This window comes from Anneissia japonica, unplaced genomic scaffold (genome assembly GCF_011630105.1).
Source record: "Anneissia japonica isolate Jap-2015-1 unplaced genomic scaffold, ASM1163010v1 scaffold1859_len985614_cov190, whole genome shotgun sequence".
Classification (NCBI taxonomy): Eukaryota; Metazoa; Echinodermata; class Crinoidea; order Comatulida; family Comatulidae; genus Anneissia; species Anneissia japonica.
Window position 1 is genome coordinate 529,297 of NW_022694754.1, and position 20,685 is coordinate 549,981.

General features: G+C 34.6%; 1 protein-coding gene and 1 long non-coding RNA gene across 3 annotated transcripts in view; one reads left to right on the forward strand and one right to left on the reverse strand.

Moving 5' to 3' along the window:
- Nucleotides 1–20,685, reverse strand: part of LOC117101250 — a 52,623-nt gene that overhangs the window by 13,257 nt on the left and 18,681 nt on the right. Inside the window, exon 2 of one of the 2 annotated variants that reach the window (XM_033241196.1) lies at nt 17,079–17,135. The gene's annotated coding sequence lies outside the window, so the exon portion shown is untranslated. Of the gene's footprint in view, nt 1–4,705; nt 5,214–17,078; nt 17,136–20,685 lie in introns of those variants that run through there. The other variant, XM_033241195.1, reaches the window with a different exon arrangement.
- Nucleotides 15,768–20,685, forward strand: part of LOC117101253 — a 21,198-nt gene continuing 16,280 nt past the window's right edge. The window contains exon 1 of the long non-coding RNA XR_004444258.1: nt 15,768–15,814. This is a non-coding gene — a long non-coding RNA (uncharacterized LOC117101253). The remainder of the gene's footprint in view (nt 15,815–20,685) is intronic.

The window sequence follows — 20,685 nt, forward strand, 5'->3', positions numbered from 1 at the left end:
AATTAGAGATCTGATCATAGAGCAAGATGACTTTCTGCATTAACTCCCTCATTACTTTTTTATTACAAGCAGGATTTTGATCTAATTAAATGGCCAACAAACATTAGGGAATTCTTTGTGTATTGTCTCTCCAAGAATCTCACAGACTTTCTATTACTATTAAAAATAATGCCTGAGAAAGTTTTTCGAAAACCCCATTTCACACAACTGCCTTCATTGTATACATCGTTAGTGTGTATGTTGATTCAGGATTGGTGGTTTACATGTGTTTGCACATCCTATTGTGTATACAAAATAAACACTACACTATTTGACAGTATGTTTGTTTACACAGAATGCAATACAATTAAGAATGCACTGATTTAAGTGTTCTGCAACCATAAGGGGATAATTTATTTCCTCTACAGTATTTGTCTGTCTTTACTTCATCTTCAACATTAAAATAAATTTTTGAATTTTCTATTCAAATAGCACAACTTTTTCTAACATCTTCCAATGCCGGTGACAAGCAGTTTTTATTTTCTCTCTGTCTTTAATCGGCACTATAAAAATGTGTTATTATTATTAATAATATATTGTTGCTTTTCTAAGCTGGTTGGGTGAACTGTCAGGAAAAACACTTTTGGCATGACAGGAAGCTGGTTGGGTGAACCATTTGGTAAAATGTGATTATCACTTGTGTCCCAGTAGATGGTGGTGGGTTTTGAGAGAAATCAAAGGTGTTGTTTGGTTTGTTCACCTAAAAAGCATCCCTCCATCTTCTCTGATATTAATGCATAGTTCTTTCAGCTTACCAAGCACTTACAACATCCAAATAATAGTGCATTAGTAACTTGCATTTAAGCATGCAAGAGAGCATTGCATAAATTGAACCAGAGACCTCATGGTTTCAATAGTTCAGTGCACACACAGTACAGTAAAATACTGTACAGTACCTTGGCCTTATGATGTATTGTAACAGGATCATAAATTAATATTTTATAATATTTGATTCAAAAGCGCCTTGAGAGAGTTATCGATTGTGTAAGGTGATAAATACTTCCATCCAGGGTTTCGATGATGATGATGGGTATTAACACAATAATATACTATAAATTATATTGTAGTGTTGGCAAAGGTCACAGGAAAAACGTAGGTGAGCAAAACAGAAAAAAATGGTAATCAATAGAGGCAAAGAAATCAAATTTAAATGAGCTTCTTAAGATGGTCAAAAACAGACGTATCATATTAACAATAATTTACTGTTAAAATGTAATCCGAGATGGCTAAAATGGAGGCGGTCTATATAGAAAAAGAAACCAGGGAAACACCCCCTCATAGAACACTGTATATATATATATACATAGCTGCGGCTAGAAGTTTACCACAACATCCTCAATTCAAATTGACATATTACGGCATTCCCAGGGCAACAAAATGCTATCTGAGTTTCAATATGAACGGATTTTGTCTTTATATCCCTTGAAATACAAATCATGAGACTGGAGTGGTTATTAAGCAATAGTTGCGTCTTGGTTTTCAACCATTAGATCAGGGTTCGGATGCCATGATTCAGGGTCCTGAGGCACAGAACTTCATCTAAATTTCTTTTTCTCTGCCTAACAGGATGGGTACCTGGTGAACATTCTATGTTGAATGTTTTGGTATTATGCTGAATATATTTTATGCATGATTGAGATAAGAATACTCCACTGGGAGTGGAGGTCGCACAATTTGCATGACTGTTACTGTTTTTAATTACCTCTGAGACAATACTGTAATGCAAAGTTCTTCAAGATGTTTAAAATGGCTAAGTAATGGTAAAAAAAAATATTATTTTGAAAAATGAAGGGTACCAGCAGAGTTTGGTAAGAATTTATAATAATGGGATGAATAACCAACAACATGAAAACTGAGAAAAAGATTTTAAAGATTTACTGTCTATCACAGTATGGGGGAACCCTAAAAAATTCAATTAAAACATTGAAAGGCTCATTCAACAAGAAATGAAATAAAATATCAACTTCCACTGATTTATTACAGATATTTTACTGTACAGTACTAGAAAAAATTCTTAAATTGATTACTACAGCATACCAGCCAATTTAATAAGGGTCTATACTATACACAAAAAATAGACTGCTTTTTAAAATTCAAGACTCTAATAATCAGTGAGGACATTTTTTTCACCAACAGTTTTTCAATATAGAAAGTAAAACTCTGTCCAGACTATCACATTTTCTTGACAAAAAACTGTTGTATGTCCATATATAGTCATGGTGTGCCTATATATGGTCATGATGTGATGTCATCATGACCATATTTAGGCATGTCACATGTTTTTGTCAAATAAAATGTCATAGTCTAGATTTTGCTAAGGAATCAACAGTTTTATTTATCAAACACAGACAGTATACTGTATCTTTAAAACACTGCAAATTTGATAATGAAATAAGGGATTCACTAGATATACTGTAGAAAGAATACAGTATCTCATTTTGGATGCAAATGGCAGTTATACTACCAAACTGTTTATTTGGTAGTATTTTTTTGTTTTGCTTTACTTTTTTTCCTTTCATTTGTATTTTTTAAGTAGTTCTTGTTTAGTTGTTTATTTTAGAGTTAGGTTTTCATGATATGTAAAAGATATGGCCTCGTGGAAGAATACCACCTTGGTGAACGAGCTTCCGTTGTAAAAGGAATATTTTATTATTATGTATGTACTGTAGTTACCATATTGTGGTGAACGACTAATGCATTTAAATATTGGTGTTTTTTTTTGTGTTTTTTTTTACAGTTGTGATATTTTTGGCAGTTGTTAATTGTTAGATTTGGCGTTCACTTGTAGACACTGGCCTAATATCTTCAATTTGAAATGTATGAGGGAAATTGCAATAAAGTTTGTTGTATCGTATATATCACAGATGCCAATGATGGAGTAGGTGCATTAAAAACATAAAATGTATTCTCAAACAGAATGAAGTAATCTACTCGTGCTAAACTTCATCAATAATTAATGGACAGTTCTACACTTTCCATAATGAACAAAGATATCTATTGTTAAAAGGTATCTATCTTCTAGGTCATATGTACTGCAGGCAAAGGGATGGGTAAATTAGATTGTGTCTGTGCATGCTTTAAAAATATTGAAATATACAATGATTGTATAAGAACAGCATGACCTATGAAAGACGTCAAGATATTATTTTCCAAAAATTAAAATGCTAAGAAACATACTTCTCATGGTAGGCATGTGGTGCAATGTTTGTTATTTTAATCAAATCTCTATCTTAATATATTAATGAAACATTTTGAGATATTGCGTGCAACATAAGCTTTATGTGTTTTATTCTACTTTCTTTTCTTTTTTTGGGGGCGGGGGGCATAGACTTCGAGTGGCAATTACTTTTTTTACTTGAGGGGCTAGTAATGTTGGCATGAGGGTGAAATGGTAGCTCAAGGAGTAAGGGGGAGGGGGAAGCTGGCAAAAGGTGATATGAGGTTTTACTTGAATTTTATTTACTTAGCACCTTTCCAGTGGGGTGCCTAGGAGGGCGGGTGAAAGCTTTATGGGGACATGCACCTTCCCCATGCTTCCTGTAGATATGCCACTGATTTTCATGATTGTAAGTGCTTTTGGGGTTCCAGCATAGTTTACATCCAAAAAAAGGAAATGAGACGTTAAAGAAGGGATGAAAGTGCTCAATTTGACAAGATACAGTACAGCTTTAATGAAGACGTAGGAAGCTGCCATGTTGTTTTTGCCATATACTATATTTTTAAAGAGACATTAGATTATCATTGATAAACTTACTATTATGAGGCAGACATTGACAGTATTAGTTGTTGTAGCCAATTAATGGGAGATTATTACCTGAATTGATGTGTGTAGTATTATAACCAATCAATTAATTGTGAAGGAGAAATCACTTTAATTACCAATGACACATTATTTGTCATACAGTAAATATTTGTCTTTGTTTTTTTTTTAAATTAATAACAAAATCAATTGAAAGATGTTTATATCATAGACCTATTGATTATATGTTGGTGATGCCCAGACTACAGTATGATAATAAAGATGATTAAATCAATATTTCCAAATCACAGCTAAGCATAATCAAAATTTTGAGCTCTACATAAATTGCTAAAAATATTTCAATACATGACATTGATATGCATTAAAATGTTAAAAGTTAGTGGCAAAACGAGGTTGGAGGGGGGTGGGGAACATTCCCCCATGCCCCTACTGGATCTGTATATGATTACTACTAGCTAACAAATGAAGTATAAATACACATACTGTATATGTATACTGATAACCCACAATACCATATTAACTCTCTAGTGAAACTATTATTATTAAATTTTGTTAATACAGGTAAGCAGTACCCTAATATTTTAGAGCATGATCCCAAGAGTACATTTATCACCAAAAGCTCTTTAGTCCAGTATGCCTATTGAGAATGTGCTAAACATACATAAACAAGAATACCAGTAGTACCAGTACTCAACTAATATGCTTAGCATTTTGGCGGCTATAATATCTTCATATTAAAAATTCAGACATGATGAGATCATTAGCATTATATATTCATAAACACAGCTGTACAAATTGAAGGAATTAATTATAGTCTATTATCATTTAAAGAATATGACTAACTACTCATCATAATGATAAAAAACAAAAACAAAAACAAATCATCAACAAAAAGACATTGCTTACCTATTATTTGTAAAATTCCAATAACAAATCATCAAAAGGTAAAAATCCAAATAGTTGACAAATAGAGAATGCTAGTATTGGAATTGTTGGGTATATACACGTGTGTGATGGATCTTATAGAAGCTTTTCTCAATCAGATATCAATCCCAAGGTGTGGGCGTTAGATCCAATCTTTACACAAATAATACAGCCAAGCAAAATGTGGTAGTAGTAGTCCATAGTATTTATCCACCCTGCCCACACACAAGCCAGCCTTGAATAGTTTATTGATCTAGTAGGAGCAGCTACTTATCCATATTCTGTATAATGCTCCGCAATTCAACCAATCACTGCACAGTATTAACCATAGCCCTGCCTCTTGACTAGGTCACCAAATCCAAATATGGAGATTTGCTGCTTCACTGCATTTGATTGGATTAAGTGGTGAGTAGTAGTGGAAAGCGTCGTGCTGCCCATACATAATAGAGTGCCGAGTGGCATAGTGGAAGGATTATGGAAAAGACAATAACAGGCAATCAGGCTGGCTAAGTCAGGGCTGCAAAGAACAATATTGCACACTGTCTATTTGGACAGTCAGGACTTGTAATAAAACTGGCAAAAATATCAATCTTTTTTTGTTGGGGAGTTTATCGAACAATAAACAAGGCAGTGATAATTAATGAAATAATATTGATCTTAATACTAAATGATAGGTTGACCTCTCTTGGGTTTTTTTATGTTCAGATAAAATCTAAAGCCCAAACCGATTGGGTGCATCATTTCATTTAAGAATTTGGATTGTATATTATATTTCTTAATAATATTGTCCTTGTTTACAGTACACTCATGGTGAAGTCATTTATTTCAGTACTCATTGAAAATTATCAGATAGAGAGGGAAAGAATGTATAACAATTAACAAGGTAATTTATGATTTATACCTCTGTACTATACTTAACTGCATTTTGTATTCTACTTAAGTAAAACATTAATAGCACTTAAGTAGTTGTAATTGATATGGTGGTAAATAACAGATAGAAGGACTAAAATGTGTTGCAACAGTATTGGCTTCCTATCAAAAGGATGACTCTTTAATAGGCTGGCCTCTTGTAATTGCTACACACTATCGCAGACAGCTTTCGGTGATGCTGATTGGTTGGTCGAATCGGGGAGCTTTCCTGGTTGCGGGATCACACTGAAAACACTGTAGCGATTTTATGGAAAAATGGCTTTAGTGCCTTGTTAGTTGTCTTATAAACTTCTCTGTATTGTACAAATTATTTCTTCTTCCATAGCTGTTGATAATATAGTAATAGTACCAGTGGCGTATCCAGGATTTTGAAAATGGGAAAACTGAATAGAAATATTACATTTAGGCTACGTTCTCACACGGCAGCTAACGGATAGCAGGATCCAGATCCTGCTAACCGTTAGCTGCCGTGCGTCCATGCGAAAAAATCCCGATCCGGATATCAACAATATGATGATCGAATCACTGGCCAATAAGAAACTGGAAATTGTAAACGTGTACATGTGATTGGCTGATGATAGAAACGCCCTCAACTTGCTAACCGAAAGCGTTTGCTAACCGTTAGCGTATCCGGATACCGCTAACGGTTAGCGCTCTCGCGCAGGTGTTAACGGTTAGCTCCCAATCCGGATACTTCTCTCGTGAGAACCAGGCTTTTGAACATAACCCACCGGGTGCAAAACTGGTGACGGAGCATTGATATCTGTGACTACAATATAAATTTGTTGTTAATACCGTCTAAAGTAACTTTACTTGGCTACTGTATTTCCATTATGTTTTCACATTTGAACAAACACAGAGGTAATCAGGCACCGTGAGCATCCCCATGGTTACGCCACTGTATATAATACAGTCTCTTTATTCACTACTCCAAATTCAGAGTTTTCATGAAAAATGATAAAAAAAACCACAGATAAATGGTGTCTATAATTGATATTCCTTATGTACCAACTATTTTAAAAGATAAAATAATCAAAAAGCTTTCTGTAGCATTGTGCTATGAATTTAAATTTGACTTTTTACTAAGTCTCTCTTAAAATCCCTTCTTTTGTCGTGGATAATAGAAACATGCTAATATGTAGAGCATTGTTATGAATACACTATGAATTCATTCTCCCCATATAAAAAACATGGTATCTCCAAAGATCATTGGTTAAGGCAGAATTGTCGGTTATAAAGGCAAATTAAAAGAAGCGAGTCGACAATTGATACCTCTAAAGCCAGACACTCACTGGATCCGACGGTCGTCGACCGACATAAAGAAGGCAACGCCACAATGCGAGTGCAACTGATTGTTTTAAATGACGATCTTTTCAGAGTGCCACCCACAATCAGCAGATGGCATTGCGTCATCTAACACTCATCTAACACTGGTCTTTTTGATCTTCTTGAGTGGGCTGCCATCAATTTATCAGCTGAATGATTTGTTTCTTGTTCCTCCTTCCTCCACTCCCCAAATCATTTTAGTAGGCCTACTGTACATTTACAGTACTGTATTCTATTTAGTGTGGGAAAGTAGAACAAAAAAAGAAACCAACTCATTCGCTCAAAGGGTGGAGTATGAGAATAAAAGTAGGAGGGGAAATTTCTCACCTTATCTCAATAGAATTAGGTGAATCTACACATATTTCATAATGATCACATATCATACATTACAATAGACTTATCAAATCTATCTGTTGGGAATTTCTGCTTGAATGATTCATGAATCATAAGCATAATATTACTGTATGAGGTGAAGCGAAAAAAAGCATCTGTATTTTCACCCCAGATACGATTTCTACTCAAAGAGATAGAATGGAATGCTCTCTGTGTTGAATCAATAAACATGAAAAGTATATTTGAGTTACTGACTTTGTATGCCGTATCCATTCGAATAAACGCCCCAAGGCGTTTATTGTTGAGAAGGGTTTTTTTGTTTTTTGGGTTTATTCAAGGGAGGAATTTATTTGAGGGAGATGTTTTTTTGGTTTTTTTTTGTAAAATGGACACGTATAAATACTCCAATAAACGCCCCTTAATTTCACTATAAATGTGAAACTACAACACTACGTCAAAATGTGTTATTACCTGATCATAAAGACTTAATGCAGTTTCCGTAACAAGTTACAGCTGTTATTCGACGGAGGCGTTTACCATTCCAAGTGGGGAATATATTCAAATAAATGCAGTATTTGAATGCTGACTTTGTATATTTAAGTTCTTTGAGCCTTTTAATTGCCACAGATAGTAGTATTATGCATCTAATATTTTCATTACAAGTGAAGAAGTGGTTTGTTGTTTGGCGCAGTCAGAATGGTTTGGTTTTCCAACCTTGAGGTCAGGGTTTCAGTCTCTCGCTGTGCACTTTGCTTGCGCCCTTGAGCAAGGTACATATCTACATTGCTTCTCTCTACCCAGGAGTATAAATAGGTACCTGATGGGGTTGCCCTGCTCCTGTGTTACACCAGCAACATTTAAGCATGTACACCCAATGACCAGAGAAAGAAGCGCTTCATATCTACAAATGAAGATGCTACATAAATAACTGAATGAAATAAGTTAAATAAATATCATTCTTTGCATAAACCTTTAAACTGACTTGTAATCATTTTAGAATTTTAGTACAAAAACATCATCAAAACTGTTTGAAAGTAAGTATTATTTTCTTATCGTTTGAAATTAACAATTCAATGTTCAGATTCTAAGACAAGACATCTTTAAGCTCAATTTGATTATTCACCAATTTTTTTTTATCTAATGTGTTATTACACAAAACATAAACTGTATCTGTACAGCAGCTTCTGATATGATGCTAAGAAGACCAACGGTGTATTTGTTTTTCTCTTAAAGAATTCCATCTAATGCTTGATTGAACATGCACAGAATTGCATTACGAGTATGAGCAGCGTCTGCAAATTGATTGGTTTCTTCACAGCTTTTCGTGGATCGACATGCCATACATGGTCATAAGAATACGAGGCTGAATCAATTTGCATAATGTCTTTATGTAAAGTTGTGCGCGTCGTTTTTAAGATTTATCATGCAAGCATCCAATAAGCGAGGCAGCACTGTACATGAGCACTTCACCTGGGAACTACATTTCATCAGTAATGAGAATAATGATATCGTAAAAATATTTTCCATGATAGATTGCTTTTGAAATGATCACTAATTTTTGGAAAACAATATTCTATTTTGGATCATATAATTGACGGAAAATAATCAATAAACTTAATAAAGGATATATATAAATACAAAAATAATAAAATATAGCATATAATATATCACAATAGCGATATTTAGTATGAGATAGTATAAAATATGTCTTGTATATTCAGAAAGGATTGAAATAGTCAGACAGGTGGTCTGATGTTGGCTTAGGGAGCTTCCCCTGGTTCTTATTGGAACTGGCAATTTCGAGCGACACTAAACTTTTTTGTTTGGAAAGTATTAGAGCTTATTCCCAAAGAATTTTTTAATGTCTTTTTTTGTCCTACGAGTTGTGGTTGGCAGGGGCTTGGCCAATCTGTGAGTTTACTATAAGCCCCTATTTCTCCCCTGCTGTTGCTACAATTGGCGAAGAACCTCTCAACGGTTTGGCAATCATTCCACACTATTTCAACCTTTTTGTTTATTGTGTTATTCTTTAAATTTGTTTTGGTGACATTTATGAGAGGTCTATGGTTAAGACAAAAATCCATGAAGACTAGTAGTTGACATGATAATTTGAATAAAAACCTACAGGAGATTAATAAAAGTACTATGTGTTGAACTATACAAACTCATCAACCATGTTTTGACAAGGATAATACATTCTTATTGAAGAAGCCAGAACTCAATGACGAGTCAATCAAACATTGCAAACAAATTTACCTTCTATGGTTTACCCCATTAACAACAAACGCTACTGACTGTTAATGCCCTCTCTTAATTGTTCTGTCTTACAAAGAAGAAACCCTGACACACAGTAGTCCATTAAAAATTCAACAATACTGTGGGGTATAAACCATGTAGTAATTTAGAATAAAACAAACTGAATGGGGATACCAACATTAATGATTTCTTGTATTGTGCTGTGGAAGTCGTTAGAGTACCATACATTTGTGTCTTTAAATTTCTTTAGATTTTGTATTGAAATGCATACTGTATTCATGTTTGATATATTAACAAGTCACTAATCCTTGTTATTATCAAGCAAGGGAGTACAAAATATCGATAAGTTGAAGGGATTAGACTTAAATAAAATCATTCACTGAATTGTAGCTAATCAAGATGTAGTGATCAATATGTTTATATTTTCAATAGGCATTGAATGATAATCTTGGATTTCTGAAATCATAATGGATATAAACTGCAAGTTTGAATGCTTTTCTCTTAGTATCAGATTCTGCACTTGTTCCTTTGGTCAATGACCTGAGTATAACCCAAATCCCTTTGCCCTTATATGGTCAGTTGTCTTGTCTCTCTGTTTTTTAATGGTTGCATTTCTTGTTTGTTCCTTGAATTTACTGACCTGAACCCAGCCAATATCCCCTTGCCCTCAATGGTTGTCTTGCAGTTACAGCTCTTGTTTATCCCTTTGGTCAATGACCTGAACACAAACCAACATCTCCTTGCCCTCCAAATGGTCAATTTTCCTCCTTTATCAAATACCAAATAAAGTACTTACTTAAGATATTAGGAAGTAATGAATATACAGTCCTTGAAGGTATGCTCAAACTCCAGAGGAAAATTTTCTTGAGGTTGGAGGTTCAATCGCTTAAGAACACTGAGTCTGGGCAAAAATTTACTGGTTCTTATAAAACAAAAGTGTATTATGTAAGTCTACTAATAAAAGGCCTGTGCTCCCCCCCCCCCCATTTTTGGAATTGTTTTAATTGTTTTGATATTACAGGGAGAAATGTATTCATGAGGACTCATATCAAAGCAAATCAGCTATTCTCATTATTACATTTATTTAATATATGTCACATTTTGAAGATTGTGATATCAAGATGTCAAATCTTGCAAGGTTATATGATACTCAAAGACAATCTTCTTTAATATGAATGGCATATTCTACAAATGCATTTGACCCATTTGACCTACTGTATGATGACTAATTGCTACGATATAAAGATTTATCATTCACTATCAATTAGCAGCTGAGAAACTATAGACGCTGCTATGTATGTTTTTGATGTTGAATTTTTAATAAATATACCTCAAATAATAATAGACATGACTTATGAGAAAAGGTACCCAAGTGTACTCTATCTAACAAATTCTATTACTAATAGTATTAGTCTAGCTTTTTCCCTACATTTAAAATTTATTGTACTACCTTTGCAAGTAAATTGCATGATGTATTGATATTTAAATAAAATATTGTTTGAAGGTTAAGTAACAAAAAAAATAAATAAATGCTTGCGGTACTGTCACCACGTAGATAGTTCTGAATAGAACTGTTGTATGTTGAGAGTCTCGACATTTCGCTTGAGTTACTTCAGTTGTCATCAGGAGAATAATATCTGAACACAAAGACTGAACCCAAATGATAGATACATGTTGATTGGTATGATATTTAGTGGGCCTACAAACCAAGAACTCAGGGATGGAACCAAGATGCAGCTTGTCAATGAATTGGCCCAAAAAAGAATAAAACACCTTTTATTAACAGGCTTGATCCACACCTGGATCAGGCCACAGAGCCAGAGACATTTAAGGTGGGAGGGTAGAGTGCTGTACTGTAGTTTTAGAATGTGATTATGTTACAAGGAAATTTGCAATTTATTTTGTTAAAAAATTGAGAAAATTTTTCTATATCTCATCCGTTGCTGCTAAGAGTATCTTTCAACAAAAATAGAAATTGTTGAAACTAGGCTAGATTAGGTGTAAACATTTTTCATGAGAACAATAACCATAGACTATGTTGGCATAGTGGTTTCAATGCTTTCATGCTTCAGATTATTCAATCAATCAATCAACAGTGATTTTTGGAGCATCAATCGACGTCTGAAAACAATGCTCATTGGTGCAATGGCATTTGCGATTTTTTAAAAAGCATATAATAATTATTACACTAGTCATTGGGAACAGTAACAATCATATAACATGAATGTTCAAACTCCTCCTATCCGTGGGGAGTATTCCTAGTCATGACATACAACATTCGCATCTTACCCGGTAGGTTGTTCATATCCGACAGGCTACTTTTATGTCCCGTTAGGAAGTCAAACTTGACAGTGGGAAATATAGATTTGACATAAGGATTATTATAATCAGGCATAGCCTTATGGATTTTAATACTCTGTCTAGTCACTATATGGACAGAGATTTCAAACAATAGCTGTAGAAACATTCAAATGTAGACTATAATCACTGCCACGTAACATAAGTTACCGGTATTTAATGTTCATTCATGATTAAGCAATAGTTCTATAAAATGCCAAATTTTCTTCTACAAAGCAAAATATATTTTTAAAAACATGAATAAAATTAACTTTAAATAATTACTGTAGGCCAATTTGCAAACAATAAATAAACACCAATATTGATACAAGTTAAGAAATAACGAAAGTGGCAAAACCACTGTCATCTGGGTGTCTTCAGTGCAGTACCCAATAAACGTCCATTTTCATTTGGGCCCAAGGGGATTGCATCTGCAAATTTATTTGTATTTAATGCATGATCAGGATGTGGATCCTTTTTTAATGAATAACATTAACTTTAAATAATTATTACTGGCCAATTTTCAAACAAAAAATAGACACCAAAATTTATATAAGTCAGGGAGGAACAGAAGTGGCTAAACTACTGTCATCTAGGTAGGAGAATGAATTACTCAGTAGAGTACACTTTTTTTTTTTCTATAAGAACACATTTTATAAGAACACTGAGGCTGAAATTGCTTAAAAATTAAGAACAAAATAAGAACAAATTGAGGCCGAGGTAAAACGCCAAATGAGATTTTTATTTTAAAAAAACTAAAAAAACCAAAAATACATTTGTACTTTATTATGTGTAGGTGTGACTATGTAAAACAGTAGGCATACAATAGGTACTTACCGTACCTGTCATTTGGGGCCATTTTTACCGGGGCCATTTTTCCAGGGCGACTTTTACCAACTTTCCAGTACAGTGTATACTGCTGTACAATAATAATTTTCTATGTTTGAAAATTGTGTAAAATAAGAATAAAATAAGAACATTTTGAGTCTGAAATCAGTCAAAACACTGAGCCTGGGCAAAATTTTACTGGTTCTATAACATTATGTCAGAGAACAACTCCCATCCAGTAATTACCAAATAAATATAAATCATTAAAATTTCATATAAACAGTACAAAACAGAGAGATTACAGTATATCCGCAAAATTATTTGGCTAAATTACTAACAGACCATCTGTTCTATATATCATATTCATGAGCACAAAACATTACTGGGGAGTGGTGGCTTAACATAACAATGTGTGTATTTATGACAATAATCCGAGAATAAAGAAAGTATGAATAGTTAAGTTAGGCAGGTGTCTCAGAAGCATTTAATGCAGAACTAACATCGCAAATTGTTTATCCATGATCTAACCAATAGTAATATCGGTGCATCAGCAATACCTACTAGTTTATTATCCATTTTTCCAAAATAATTAACAATAATATAAACATTTATATAGCGCTCTCTACACAGGGCATCTGCATTATCTCGCAGCGCTTAAAGCCAGGCTCCAGAGGAAAAAATATTTTGGATGTATTAAGGCCAACTCAGACAGCGTCGGCCGACGCAGCCCGACGCGATTTTTTGTCGCGTCGGGTCTGTGTGAGTTGAACGCAGACGCGATGTTGTGCGTCGGGGGCAGTCGCGTAGTAGAATATCAAACATGTTTAATATTTCTCACGACGGCTTAAGACTGTCCCCGACGATAAATCGGGTCGGGCTACGTCGGCCGACGCTGTCTGAGTTGGCCTTTATAGAACTGATTTTTCTAAGACACAAAAAGGGCGTTTGACAAAAAACTTGGGAACAGTTAATAAGATACAGATTTTTGAATATCAAAAAAATGGGGGGGGGGGCGTAACCACCCACAATTCCTTTTTTCTCTGGAGCCTGCTTTTAATGAAAAAGAATTATTGAAAAACATTTCAAGGGCTGACTTAAATTTATTTAAAGTTTCTCCTTGTAGAACTTCATATGGGAGTTTGATCTAATCTGAGCCTTTTCAGTCATCCTTAAAAAAATATCATTGGGGTTTTTTTTTCCAGATTCCACCACAGACCTGAATGATTGGTAACAAGTTTTGGTAAAGACTGGTTTACATTATTCTGATTTGAATCTGAAAAAATGTTTTCAACTGTTGTCACTCAGTACCATTGGATATTGCCACCAGCTACCCAGGCATTTAATCTGATAATGCTTTCACATGAGCATTAGTGTACAGTACCAAAACATATGGGAACATATCCTGTCTTTACACACCTTGCCAAGGGCAGCTAGGTGCTATACTAAAGGTGCAGATGTAATCCAGGATTTCCTGGTCCCTGCATTGGTATAATCCTAAAGCAACACTGCAGAATACCAACGAATTACTGTTCAGTTGACACCATGGAGGCTGGATATGAGAGCCACCACCAGTGACAAGATACCTAGATTGTTTTATATATAACATCCCTACTAGAGAGATGTGACCTTAAATCTGAAGGTAATTTCACATAAAAAGCAAGGTGGCATGCATAGCAAGTAGAAATACAAGGATTAATAAATCTTCCCAGTTGGTCAGCAGTGTCCATCATCTCAGGTTATAGTTTATTATCTTGTTTGGTGAGGATGATTTACTTGCTGTGTATAGGGATCTAGGGTACTATTCACAGCTTAGGTGATGAATAAGGAATGTGCATAAATGGCAAAACACCTGTATTATATAGTATACCAACTGACCTTATGGGAAAAATTGAATGGAAACAATGTAATCTAGCGCTTGTTGACTTATACCCGATTCACACGTGAAGTTAAATTTAACAAAAAGTAACAAATTGTAACCGAGCGATCTCCCGAGTTATTCCTACCGAGATAAAAAGCATTCACACGCGTCTGTAAGGTAATGCCAAGGTTGTGTAAAATTTATTTAGTGTTTATTCAATGAACCATTTTTTCCCCTACTGCGATAGGTCTAGCCTAGGCCTAGTTGAGAACCCCTGTCACAGATGGACTGCTGAACTCATCATCACTGTAAACATTCAAAGCAATCAATACCCTTAACAACTGCTGTACTATTACTACTAAACTAGGCATAGCTTCCAACATTTCTGTCGACTCTTTTAAATACTATATAATAGTCTAACACCATCCCGACGTTCATTTTATGTATATCTTCTTCTTCTACCATTACTAATTAACATCAATAACAAGGGTAATTCATACATCATTGAGAAAAACTAGTCCTATCTATTTCTAGTGGATCAGAATCGTCTGCAGAAGGAAGAAAATTCAAAGAACCCCGTGAAACAGTAGATTGTTGTTGTGTTGAAATCCCTGCGCATGCGCAAATCCATCCATGTTACATCTCGGAAGCTTTACCAGCCTCAGCGAGGCTGATAAAGATTACCGAGACGCTCCGAGATTTTACAAGGATATTACACGGAGGTACTTTCACACGTGCCGTAAAATGTTACTTTTGGTTACATTTTGTTACATTTGGTAAGATTTTTGTACGTGTGAATCGGGTATTAGCCAAACCTGAGCAACCGTCAGGAGGAGTGGGTGTTGAGGATAAATTTCCCTCCCTACCCAAGAAACGAAAAGAAGGCCCTGGTATCAAATATAGTACCCTACCTAAAAATAAATATTTTTCTCCATTTCTCTATTATTATACCATTTTCCTTTTCCAATATATCTTGTTGATTTCCTTTTATAGTATGTAATACTGTATCAAGAAATAAAGTGTCGGCCAACTTCAAAACTCACCAACTGTGTTGCAATGACAGTTTCTATTGATTCTATGTAGGTCTGCTTCCTTGTATTCTAGAAAGATGGTACTGAGTAACTTGGCACTCAAGGCAATTTATTGTTTTTATTGCAGTTTTTATAAGGAATTTGGGGCCAACATCATTTTTACAGATAGAAATAGGTGACACTTTCCTTTAGGTAAGTTATTATTTGGCTGATGATATACAGATGCTATAAGGCAGTTTAGGGTATTATTGAGAGAACTTCATTGAAAGAGAGTTTATATATTTATTTATATATTTTTGTGTGTGAGGTGTGATAGACTATATTCAAATAAACATAACACTATATTGACTGAAATAGAAACAATATGTATAAACACATTTAAAGTATCGAAACAACTCTATTATTTGCTTTTACTGACTCTAGTTTTATGCACCAATTATTGAGTGTGATGGACTTTGGCGCCATATAGAAGCGGCTTTTAACATTTTAACATACAGTACCAAGCGAATATTTAGTAATATATTGGTCCTATATAGTACATGATGTCAAGGTTGCCATGCTTTACCACGTCCCTAGGGTACTGGAACAAAATATTATGCCGATTTATGGAATACTCCCTGGGGAGAGTATTTGATTATGATGCCGCTAGCAGTCAGTACAACACATTCTAACCTACCATGTACCCATGGCCTAATTCAGGATGAAGAGAGACAACATAGATAATATGCCTAGGCCAAGGACACACACATGTGTCTAGCCCCGAGCTCAAACACACAGCCTACCGATTAGCCCCTCACAAAACATTTTTGAAATAAATAAATAACAGCCTAAAGCCGTTCTAATTCACCACATGCTTCAGCTGTATATTCATTTCATTTTTCAGTCATAAACAGAAAACAAATTCAATAAAAATACTCTTATGAGATAGACAGGATTATCAAAAACTTAACTTTCTATTAAGTGATTCTCCACAAAAACTTTTCTATAATATCTAAATTAATTGTGATTTATTATTAATATTTTCAAAGTTAATTAATTGAATAAAACAGTTCTAAACATCTATCAATACATTTAGGAAAACCTTTAAAAATGAAAGCATTTAGTTATTTCACATAAGGATGAAAAAAGTTATCCATTTTTAATGATACTGTACACATATCGAAAGAAATGTTCACTTAATAATAATAATATTATCATTATGTATAAAACAAGCAAATTCTGTTTTGATAGCTTGGCCTGGTAATAGTATCCCAATTATCAAGCTTAATGATAAGATTGTGTCAGGGTCATGTTTTTGTCAGCTGGTTTATTAAGTAATTAATAGCTTAATTAATTTATAAATGTTATTTTTTGACAAAGTTTTGTTAGGGGTGGTCTAACTTGGTTGACATTATGAGCTCTAAGATATCAAATATATTGTTTTAATAATTTGCATAAACTGCTACAAAATACTTACAGAAACCAGTCTGCTCTGTTCTCCAGTACACCTATAGATCAGCCATGCCATTTTAATCTGTAAAAATAATATTTGATAAAATATTATAAATCAAATTTCATTATTCTTTTTATGTGTTATGTGTTACTTAGTATTTATGTAGCACCACTTCCTTTAGGTTGCAAAACACTTTGTTTTCCCTTTTTATTGAGTCCACATGCTTAAGTGTTGCTGCCATATTGGTGCTGTAGCAGGCAACCCCACCAGGTACCCATTTATACTCCTGGGTAGAGAAGCAACGCAGGTAAAGTGCCTTGCTCAAAGACACAATGAAGTGCACAGCGAGGGATTGAAACCCTGACCTCGAGGTTGGGGAACCAAATTGTTCCCCCTGCGCTAAACAGCTTTCGCAGCTGAAATTAAACAGTAGACTTAAACAAATGACTTCAAGTAGAAAATTTCACCAAACCATCCACTTAACGATCTATACTTTATGAATATGACGTAAAATCAGCAAAAAAATTCATCAAGAAACATAAATTGTTTTAAATTTTTTAAAACAGATAAAAAAAAACCAATTTTATTTAAATTATTATTTACACTTAAGTTAATTGGTCAGGAATTTATTATATTAATTTTAATAAAACGATTTGCTCACTACAAACAGTAAAATAGCATTCAGATATTAAGCTGGTAGAATGCCTATTTGTTTACACAGCATTTTCATGAGGGCACACACCAACCCTAACTTTGTGGGATAGGCAAATTTGTGTTTAAATAGCTGGTAGAATATACACTTTATTGTACCTAGTATTGTGCATAAATTATGCTTTCAGAATGTTATTTTTCCATGCTTTGTACTTGAGCTAAGAAGAATTTTTAATATGCGCTGGTACATGGTTTATAATTTCCAGCTTTTATGCCTCTGACCTTGTATATTATCTAAACATCAACAAGTCTGAGATTTATTATGGTTCTCTGATACAAGTAGTTAAAGCACTTTACATTGCATGAGTTTCTTTTCTGTGAGTTGCGAGATAGAGAATGCAAGTTGTGAGTTGGGAAATACGAAGTAAAATAATGCAGACTCAAAGATGCAATCACTATACATTAAAATAAATGTATGTGGATACAGTAATAAATAATACCATCAGGCGTGAATGATGTATATTAAGTACAACCCAATTTGGAAGATAGGTCATGCAAAACCTCTTCATTAAAATCTATACAAGCCAATTCAAAAATTTGTGTGAATTAAATGTATACTGTAGAATGGGAGGAATTCTGGCAGTGTTTCTCTTAAAACCAGTGGCGGCTCTAGGATATAATTTATAATTAGGGGGGGGGGGGGGGGGCGCTAAGTATTTATGGGTGAAACTATAGCCGAAGGCCCAAGCCGGGGGTGGGTATGGGAGGAGAGGTGTCCCCTCCTCCCAAAACAAGATTTTTTTTTAAAAATTGGGACTTCTAGATAGCCAGAAATGCTGTGATGGAAAAACTAGGCTTATTATTTTTTTTTCGGTCCGACTGCCCGACAAGCTTTGGCCAATGGGGGGGGGCTTAAGCCCCCCTGCACCCTGCTGGCGCCGCCACTGCTTACAACCATTCCCCTGCACGTTATTTTTGCTTACGACAAGTTGCTCTATGACATGCTCAGTCTAAATTCATCTAATGTGGGAGAGTTGGGGCAAGGCGCGATTGTCATATGGAAGCATGTACGATGTCATAGAATTATGAACATGTTCAAAAAGTGTATTACTGTAGCACTACTTATCATAAGCAAAATTGCAATATGTAAGACTGGCTTAAGACTTCAACACCTTTGTTGTGTAGGAGTTTTCTATTCAAATGTTTCTGAAGTGCTCTCTTTACATTCGAAAATGCTCAGTAGGACTTCAGGATTATTTCAAGTATTTGTGCATATTATCTACAAATACCTCCTTAAAGCAAAGAGGTACTGTTCAGTGAATTGGTGACATCCCTAAACAACATTTACGCAGTTTGTAACAATTCTACTCTGTGTAACAATTCAAAGGATAATATTTTTCCAATCTGTGTATCATTTTAAAGGATAATAGTTTTTTCAATCCGTGTTAACTGAAGGAAAATGACTGCTTTTATTCTTTCATAATTTGTTGAAATTCAAATAATTTGTCAATAATATTAGCCTTAGGAATTGGGGTAATTTTACAGAATGAAAACACATTTACAAATAGTTTTGAGAATGATATAATTATTTGTTAGATTGCATGTTTTATGTGTGTGTGGGTGTGTGTGTGTGTGTACAATATATCACCATGCAAGGAAAACATCTTTGTGTGATTTTAGGTTGAGGCCTTAAATTTCTAGTACATGTGCATGTGTACTCGGCAACCGAAACTAGTACAATCAATATCACAACATGCCGGGCACACACTGCATCGTACAAGGTTCACACGACCGTCAGCCAACTAATCCATCTCCACTCTACTAGCACGTGACGATGCAATCCCACCTGCTGATTGCCATGGCAGACTGACCAGATTGCCATAAAAACGCTCTGCTCCGCATGCCTCTTCATGTTACGTTCGCCATGGAATCGCGTCGGCCAACAACTACGTAGATAAAGTAAACGACTTTATCTACGTCGTTTACTCGTAAAAGGTTGAGAGTTTAAGCCACAACTGTATAAACGAATCAGTTATTGGTGAAGAAACTATTGTAAATTAAGACATTCAAATAGGCCTATTGATTTCTTCGTTCATTCCTGAAGATGAATGAATTAAGTTTGAAATACAGAATCAATGATGGCTTGTATATTGCTTTATTCCAAGTTTGTTTTATGTCAAATTTAATCAGTGACCCCATGGTTTCTATTGAATTGTATTGTTCAGCTACACAATTAATAGGCTATATACTTAACTTAATAAGAACCTAGATTAGAACACAAGGTGACCTTTTTCTGAACTTTGGTAAGATTATCTGATATACAAATAATATGCAATATTTACTATAATTTCTTAATGCATAATTGAACTGTAGTGTCGCATACTATGTGCTCAAATTCCATATGATTGTTACAGTGTTGTGTTTACAGTAGGCCGATATTTTTCTTATCGCCTGTATGTTTATCGATTGTTAAGTCAGTGGCTGACCCCTGGGAGGGGTCAGATAGGGACATATTCCACTCTAAAATAGAACCTGTGACTCTGTGTCCTTTCTTTTCTTTTTTTTTTCTTTTTTTTTTTTTTTGGTAAAATTTTTTTTTGTTTTTTTTTGGTAAAATTATTTCTTGACTCGACTTGTAATGTACGGTAGATTATTGGGGCTGGGTTGCAAAGGGTTTATAAATTTAAAGAACCACCGGGTACCCATTTATACTTCTGGGAGGAGAGAGGCAAACGTAAGTAAAGTGCCTTGTCCAAGAACACAAGCGAAATGCATAGCGAAGGTTCGAACCCCCGACCTCGATGTTGAGAGACCGAAACGCAACCACTGCGCCAACCACTTCCACTTTTTAAAATTCCCTGATTGGGGTTATAAAATAATCAATATTAGATAATTTGGAATGTTTAATTTTTTTGAGTATGATGAAGTTTTTCATTGTTACATTGATTTCCTTCTTTTCTTGGGCTTTCCTATCCCTTGA